The sequence below is a fragment of the Cibotium barometz genome, unplaced genomic scaffold (genome assembly GCF_041138505.1).
Source record: "Cibotium barometz isolate CiBa-2024 unplaced genomic scaffold, ASM4113850v1 ctg497, whole genome shotgun sequence".
Lineage (NCBI taxonomy): Eukaryota > Viridiplantae > Streptophyta > Polypodiopsida > Cyatheales > Cibotiaceae > Cibotium > Cibotium barometz.
This window is the reverse complement of record NW_028229447.1, coordinates 324,116-333,021: the sequence shown is the minus strand read 5'-3', so window position 1 is coordinate 333,021 and position 8,906 is coordinate 324,116. Positions and strand designations below refer to the sequence as shown.

The 8,906-nt window shown below is 42.1% G+C and overlaps 1 long non-coding RNA gene across 7 annotated transcripts; it reads left to right on the top strand.

Moving 5' to 3' along the window:
- The first annotated feature begins 272 nt into the window (after nt 1–272).
- On the top strand, nt 273–3,322 carry LOC147602553 (uncharacterized). Of its 7 annotated transcripts, XR_015265790.1 has the most exons (6): nt 440–615; nt 718–846; nt 1,314–1,430; nt 1,528–1,759; nt 2,142–2,458; nt 2,565–3,322. It is a non-coding gene; the product is annotated as an uncharacterized LOC147602553 (long non-coding RNA). The 7 variants fall into 7 exon arrangements; XR_015265788.1 differs by lacking the exon at nt 440–615 and adding an exon at nt 273–416 and having other exon boundaries at nt 1,528–2,458; XR_015265787.1 differs by having other exon boundaries at nt 438–615; nt 1,528–2,458.
- Nucleotides 3,323–8,906: the final 5,584 nt, after the last annotated feature.

Genomic DNA, 8,906 nt, shown 5'->3' with positions numbered 1-8,906 from the left:
GTACAGTGCAAGGGGGATTTCCTCTTGCAATAAAACTGTAAGCGACAATCGCCTCCACAAAAAGGGAGGGAGTGGTTTGCATCACCACCACTATTGTCCAAGTTGTTTACTTTTCTTTTATAGAACTAGCCTTTTGTTTACTTTTCTTTTATGGAACTAGCCTTTTGTTTACTATTTCAAGATTCTATTTTGATCCAACTGATCAGCTCATTAGGCTTTGCTTTTTTAATTTTGGGTATGTGGCTATATTCTGTGAGTTTAATTCTTGCTTTATTTGTTCTAGATCCCACGGCTTTGAAAGATTCCCCATCAACAAGGCAAACAAGAGGAAAAGGAGAGGTTGGACACATGGACACAGTGAGAGGGCACAAAGGAGATGCTGGTTGAAAAGGCACATAAAAAGCCTCCAAGTAAAGGTACTATATGACACCATGCACTACTCAAATTAGTGTAATGGTTTGTTGTCACGAGGATATGTAGAATTATCTAGGCATGGTCTACCCTTCTAGAATTTTCTAATATGGGCCCTGATTGACTAAATGGTCTAGTTTACTGCATGTGGTCATCTTTGTGAGCATAATGTGGCCGAGTAAGGTTAACTATGGGAAACTAGAGGTAGCTAGCTTCATGCAAGTTCAATAGAGGTGCATCTATTATGTGTTTTGGTGACAGGTTAATGTGTATAATCTATAAACCTTGTTTCTTTGCTTCTTGTAGATATGGCAGTAAAGGAAAAAACAGAGAAGAGGGAAAGGAGGGGCGCAACAAGTGGATGGTAAAGTGAAAGGGGGCAAGGAGATACATGTTGTTGAGAAGAGGGACAATCTTATCCACCTCTACCAAAAGGTGTTTTCTGACACTATGTAGGTCTTTTAAGTGAAGGGTATATAGTCCCATATTAGGCCTAGATTAGTGTTAGTGGTAGTGTTTGCTAGTAGTGCTTGCCCTGGTTTATTGTTTGTTTCCCTACTACAGCCATTGAATAAACATAGTAAGGCCACTATGGTAACAATGCGACCTATACCTTCCACTGTTTGTGCCTAGAAAAGAGCTTCCACTATCTGTCCTGCCTGGAAAAGAGAGTATACTACTGGCGCCGGTCAATACCTAGCTTGACTTTGAAGAGCCTTCTATGTTTGGACAATTGCTTTTCTTCCCCATTATATTTTAAACAAGTGCACATTGTTTCTATTAAATCTTGTGTTTTGGTTTTTCTAGTTAACCCTAGTTTACTGAAACCCAAAGTCTTATTGCATTTCGCAAAGGTGCATTTGCATTATGGGGTTGTCATTGTTTGTAGTTTTGCAATGCAGATATGGTTGAGAACACTTCACAATCAGAAAAGGGAGAGGAAAATGGATGCAATCGACACACTTGTGAATTCCTATGATGGATCGATCCTCTTCAACACTAGAGGGTATATGTGCTTGGTAATGTTAATGATACTAGGTGGTTAACACATTGCATTGCAAATCATGTTGGCAATATTGCTTATTCTCAGATCACACTTGTTCCATTGCATTGCAGAACATGTTGGCAATATGTGGCTACTTGTCTCATTGCATTGCAAATAAAGTTGGCAATGGACATGAGAATTTGGAAAAGCAACATGATGAAAATTTGGATAAGCCTTATTCCCCTTCCTAGGCTAGGGTGAAAAAATTAACAACCCTGTGGACGAGGAAGAGGAAGAAGACAGGGAAGTTGACAAACAGAACCAGCAAAGAGATGAGTAGTAAAAGAGGATGTGGGAGACTAGGTTTGTTTTTTAAATTTAATGTACATGCATATGAAAACTAAAAATGCCAATCCTGATTATCTACAGTAAACAAATTATTCATAGTTGAGACACCACTTTTAGGATATGTGCACTAATTATCGAAGATGTGATTTTGCTTAAGTGGGAATACAAAACAAAGAAAAACTGATCCGAATACTCCATTGATCTGTGAGTGGACTAGCATATAGCTTTACGTGATATGATTATTCTATGTCCATTGAGGTGTAACAGAACCACTTTGTTGCCTGCCTGGTTTACTGCGATGCAACCTATGCAGGCCTGATTTATTATTCAAGGTCCAATTTAGGACGCGACTTAGTATAGTTTACTATTATTAACGTGCTGTTGTGGTGTGGTTTAGGTGCCACCAATATGGAAGATGGTAGGGTGGCATGCTTGTGTTGAGCAGACCCTCAATGCTCTTGGCGCAATCTTCACGTGTATTGAAATGACAAAGGATGAAACTAAAGCATGATGGGTATCATGAGGCAAGCTTGGTCGCCCGTGCAAGGAAGACGTCAACCCCAAGGAGTCGTTCCATCATCATGGAGCAGCATGCCATCAAATGCAAGAAGTTTAAAAAGGGGCAGTATGAAAAGGCTCATTATTGATGGGACCTCGCGCTGTGTAAAGGGCTGTGTGGAAAGACATTGCAAATTGAAGGGCTATGACAAGCATGTGAGTATGGATTGCATAATCGTATATGGAAAACACATGAATCATATGTTTTATGTGGCTATGAGAACACATGCACTTATTATTTTGACGACTTGTTTTATTGCAGAAAAGGAAGAAATGTGTAGAGAAGGAACATGAAGTCGAGCATGTGCCATTGAAGCCATAATGCATAACAGGGGAGGAATCTCTAAGTGATGATTTACAGCAGCCTAAGCCTCCTATAATAATGAACATACCTAGTACTAGCTATCCACCGGAGTATATCATAGAGATAAGTGATTATAGAAAAGTAAACCAGGATAGGGAAAACCTAAGCACTATACATGGCGCAGCTAATTGTGCAACTGCTTTTTTTTTTGTCATAAATTTTCATTAGGCATTAAGAAATTCATTACAGAAAAGTAAACCAGGACACAGAAAACCTAAGCACTATACATGGCATAGCTAATGAGTTATCATTCATAATTATGTTCATTATAGCATACAATTCATTAAAAGAAAGGTACAGCAAAAGCACAACACCCTAACATAGAAGCAAGATCCTCTGCCTTGAAGTGAACACTTTTTCAAGAACATGACCACCTCCAAAGCTCAAGGTGAAGTGTCTCTTTTCCTCATGTTGAGCCCCATAGACACAAGTAGCAATTGTTGCCATCCCCATGCTAGGCTGATCACACAATATGACAAGCCTCCCAACAAGATTATTTCTATTTTCATAGGCATGCCTTTGTAAGAGAGGAAGCAAGGCATGACATGTGGTAAAATGTAGTCTTGAAGGGGCCCAACATAAGTGTCTTGCTAAAATAGTGACTGTAGTAAATGCGAGGCATTTTTTTGAATCTGACTCAATTTTTTTCGCATTGATGCTTGCATCACAAAACACCAATTTGCCTTTCAAGCCTAGCAGGTTGGTTTGATACTCTCTCTACATCCAATATTATGTGTCGGGTCGTCCCATGCCCAAGCCTTGTCTGCATTACATTAGCTTGTATATGTGCAATGCCTCCCTTCTTTGGCATGTGAATGTCCTCCAGTCTAAAGACACGTGTCATGATGTTCCTTAAAGCTTGCAGAAACCTGAGGGGGTTGCTTCCATTTGTTGGGTGCTAAATTTAGGAAACTCTTGCTCAATATTTTGAAGGATCTTGTAGCGATTCCCAATATCTATGCATATATCCCTGTGAATGTCTCCACCCAAAAAATTATCACCAACTCCACCATCTTGAAACTCAGTATCTATGGTAGTGGGATTCTCTGACAGTGGGAGGGGTAAAGCATCATTACAAGTACATTATCAAGGTAGAACGACATTCAAATGGGGGAAATGATATTTGATATTAAGTCGTAGCCCATATAGATGTTTACATTCACTTGCCCAATCATGGCAATCACAATAATTTGATTGCATACACACATGGTACCATGTAGATGGGTCACTTGTGCTTTGCATTTTAAACAACATGGTTAGCTATTTGATGGCTTGCAAGGTTGATGCATCAGCTTGATATCTTGCTGCCAATCTCGAGGTGTGTCTCTTACTTGAGCCATAAGTGCTAAAGTGTGAAGAGTCCGTTGCAAAACACAAACATGGAGATGATGATAAATCAAGTGACAGGCTTACTAAAATCAAAGAATGAGAATTTAATACATGTATTTGCTTTATACCTACCTCTTATTTTTTCTTAAAGAACGCCAACAATGTGTCCCACGCTCATTTGCAAGTAGTAGAGTCTCCCACAAGCACATACAAGAGGTCGAGAATAGACCTCTTTATCTTTGCATCTAGCAAGGTATATTTTATATACTACCATAGTCTGTCCACCAAGTTGGTAGCATCAACATTACCATGATAGAAAAGACGTCCAAACTTCGGCCACCTCCTTCGCCAAATAGATGTCTAGCCATACCATCCATTGGACACATATTGTTGGACATTCACATGAGCTGAGTAGTCAAACAATAGCTCCCTAAACCTTGCATGAAACAACTCCTTGCTAGATGCATGCATAAGATTTCTCAAGGAGCTGTTTTGGTACCTGCACATAATTTGTGCACAAGGATTATGCAAAGTAAGCTATAGTACACTATATAATATACTTTTTGAACATGTGCAGCCCAAATGAAATAAACCAGGACATACTTGCGGTAGTAGGTTCTCAACCCATGCCTTCTTGACATGAAACTAGCATAGCAATACATGTCCATAGCAACCTGCCCCATCGAAGCCCCTAGTGATCTATAATCTAGCAATGTGAATCCTCATCTACAGCCTTCAAAATAGGGTGTAGCTCTTGTGGACACTTGTCAATGACAATGGCTGCTGGCCAAATTCTATTTAATTTAGAGAGCACCATCCTTATAGTGATCTCCAAGGAAATGCTTTCTTGATTTGTACCAACATTACTCATGCATAAGCATGCAAATAGTTTATTCCAATGTCATGTTGATTGGGCAAAACATTAGCATATAATGGGAGACCAAACACATTTTTTTTGAAAGTGCTATCCACAGCTCAAGAGTTGTTGCATGAAAATCTTATTGCCATTTGTAGCATCCAGTCATCTTGAATGATGACGATAAAAGGCTTATGCCTGTCTTTGCATGCATGTGGCTTATAAGGCTAGACGTATAAAACCTACATATAACATTTTGTTTCACACAATGAAATAATATTATGCAAAGCTACATAGACACCTAAGAATCGAGGGTCATCAATTACCTTCTTTTGATCCTTTAGGGTAAGTGCCTCCCTGAACATTGCCGTCAATCGTCACTTAAACGTCTTTCTTGGCAAATCCTCTGATATTGAATCAACTGGACTTCCGTTGGTATCATGAAGAATCTATAGAATGAAACACTCTAAAGGTGATGCCTTATCTATTTGCCATTTCTCTTTGGATGCCGACATCTTTGCCACATGTCGAGATGAACCCACATCAAAGAGGTCATCCATGCTACACTGGATCACCATTGGGTGCACAGGCAGAGAGTAGAGATCACTTGTCAGGACTATGGTCCTACGGAAGTCGAACCCTAGCATAAGTTAATAGCTTTCGGGGTCTCGAGAGTATTATTAGTGCTAGCGGGGTTCAGGGGTTAATGGGCGTTAGGGTTTGGTCGATGTGTGTACACATCTAAGTTAGCATGGCTCTTAAGTAAGATGGGCGGCCGGGCTAGGAGGTGTGGACACAGGCCAGGGTTTTGGTATAAAACCCAACGAGAAACCCTAACTCGTCATTATATGGGTTCTGCTACGGCTGCGTCTTCCTCAAGCCGCCATAGCCTAGGCGTGGAGAAGAAGAGAGGGTGGAAGTCGGTTCACCTCCCAACCATATAATGACGAGTTAGGGTTTCTTGTTGGGTTTTATACCAAAACCCTGGCCTGTGTCCACACCTCCTAGCCCGGCCGCCCATCTTACTTAAGAGTCGTGCTAACTTAGATGTGTACACACATCGACCAAACCCTAACGTCCATTAACCCCTGAACCCCGCTAGCACTAATAATACTCTCGAGACTCCGAAAGCTATTAACTTATGCTAGGGTTCGACTTCCGTAGGACCATAGTCCTCTTCCTCAAGCCGCCATAGCCTAGGCGTGGAGAAGAAGAGAGGGTGGAAGTCGGTTCACCTCCCAACCATATAATGACGAGTTAGGGTTTCTCGTTGGGTTTTATACCAAAACCCTGGCCTGTGTCCACACCTCCTAGCCCGGCCGCCCATCTTACTTAAGAGCCGTGCTAACTTAGATGTGTACACACATCGACCAAACCCTAACGCCCATTAACCCATGAACCCCGCCAGCACTAATAATACTCTCGAGACTCCGAAAGCTATTAACTTATGCTAGGGTTCGACTTCCGTAGGACCATAGTCCTGACATTACTCCCCCCTTCGAAAAGAGTTCGAGCACAGCCGCAGCCTACGCGCGCCTGCGTGAACAGCCCACAGCGAGCATCTCCGCCGCCTACCCGTCGTCCGTACGGCCCTACCAGACGGCCACCTAAGGCGGCGACCAAGGCAGTCCGGCAGTCCTAGAAGGCAATCGGTGAGCGATCGTTGGCGCGCCGTTGGCGAGCGCGCGAGAATTCTCCCTTACTTGAGTGGCACAAGGGAGAGGCTTCACCATCCAAGGAGTGGGGTTTTGAACCCACCACCTCAAGCTCCAAGGCAAGTGTGCTAGCCACTTCACCTTTTCACTTGTGTTGTTCTTCTCTTCAAAAGAACTCTACTTATTCTTCCAAGGGAGGACACAAACTACAAGGAAAGTGACACAAACTACAAGGAAAGTGACCTTTTCACCTTCAACTTTCCTTCTTTCAATTTGTGAGAGGAGTTTTCTATGCTCCAAGTTTGAAAGTTTTTGGTGGACGGATCTTCAACGACATGCTACATGCAACACACTTTTTTGCATGCATGTGTTGATTGACGACTCAAGTGGTGATTTCTTCTCGATTTCCGTGCATGCAAGAGGAATTCTTCTACGACGCTTCAATTGGAGTTCGCTTTTGAAGGTAATCCGTTCTCTATTTGTAAGCACGTGCATACCATGGCCTCAGCGGAACCGTCTCATGTTCACTTCGATTTTGAGAATGATATGCATGATGTTAGTGAGGCACACCCTTTGGGTGGTGGTGTGGGTGATTCGCGACAGGCCGTTGCGCCTGATCGGGATGACAACATGACCGATGCCGAAGGGGGTGCGAGTCCAATAGATGATTATGGTTTGGTAGACACGTTAGAGTTTGGGCGTCTCACTTCAAGGGTAGTTGCACTTGAGCGCACTATAACAAATGTCAATACCAATCTCACAAACATGAGCACACTTTTTACTGAATTTATGGCACGTTTTGCAAGTGGATCGGCGGCAAGTGGAGGGCCTATTCCGATAGTTATGCCTCCTCTTGTTCCAAATCCTACAGTAGAATCTATTGCACCATCTGCAACGCAGGAAGGGGCTATGTTGAAAAACGTGAAGCCGCCTGTGTTTAAGGGAGAGGAGCGCGATCATAACAAGGATGCGGTCCATACATTTTTACACAAGTGGACGGACTTGCATCGCTTACGCCGCACTCCCGCTGCTGTTGTGGTCACTGAGACAAGTCTTACACTTGAAGGTAAAGCCTACAAGTGGTGGATGAGTCTACCTATTGAAACTCGCCCTAAGACTTGGGAGGAGTTTGCGGTAGCTTTTAAAAAGGAGTTCTTACCGCAAAACGAGAAAGATCGAAGTTGGACAGCCTAGGATAAGTGCAAGATGGAAGGTCTTACACTTAATCAGTATGTGTCCAAATACCGTGAAGTCATTCTCAAGCTAGACGGTTTGGATGACTTTCAAAAGGTTATTGGGGAACGTGATGTACCCCCAAAACCACTCATATGTAATGCCGAACTCTCTTTTTTGGAGCATAGTAATCAAATAGAAGAAGTCTATTTTTGTTATTGTGTGTCTCAAACTAGTGGGATTGATGTGCATGATGTTTCTTCTTCAAATGAATCTTCCTCAGCGATGCCTTCTTTCTCTTTACCTTCTTCTAAAATCTCTTTAAATAATCTTAAGCAACCAGTTAATGCTTTGTCTTTGCAACAACTGTTACAAGAATTTAAAGATATTTTTCCTAATGATTTACCAGAGGGTTTGCCACCCGAACGAGCTTTGCCTCATCGCATTGATGTCGTTCCGGGCACCAAACCAATTAGTAAGCCGTCGTACAGGCTTAGTGCGATTGAAGCAGTTGAGGTGAAACGTCAGCTTGCTGATTACCTTAGTAAGGGCTTCATTCGCCATAGTGCTTCACCATGGGCATCGCCCATTCTTTTGGTGAAGAAAAAGGATGGATCCATGCGCATGTGTGTGGATTATCGCTCCTTGAATGCAGTAACCATTAAGAACAAATACCCGCTACCTAAGATAGATGAGTTGTTTGATCAACTCAAAGGTGCGAAGTATTTTTCTAAAATTGATTTACGTTCAGGATATCATCAAGTGCGTATTAACGCTGATGATATAACCAAGACTGCGTTCCGGACTCGCTTTGGACACTATGAGTTTTTGGTTATGCCGTTTGGGCTTACTAATGCCCCGGCAACGTTTATGACGCTTATGGATAGCGTACTAAGGCCGTACTTAGGCAAATTTGTCATTGTCTTTCTTGATGACATTTTGGTCTATAGTTCGACTTTAGAAGAGCATTTGGAACACTTACGAAAAGTTTTTCAGTTACTACGCGAGAATGCACTTTACGCGAAAGAAAGTAAGTGCAAATTTCTCAAGGATAGCATACAATACCTAGGTCATGTAATTTTTGCAGACGGAATTGCTATGGATGCTAGTAAGGTTGATGCTATTATGCGATGGCCAACACCTCGAAGTAAGGAAGAACTTCAAATCTTCTTGGGAATGGCAGGATTTTATCGCAAATATGTGAACGGTTATGCAAAGATTGCCGCT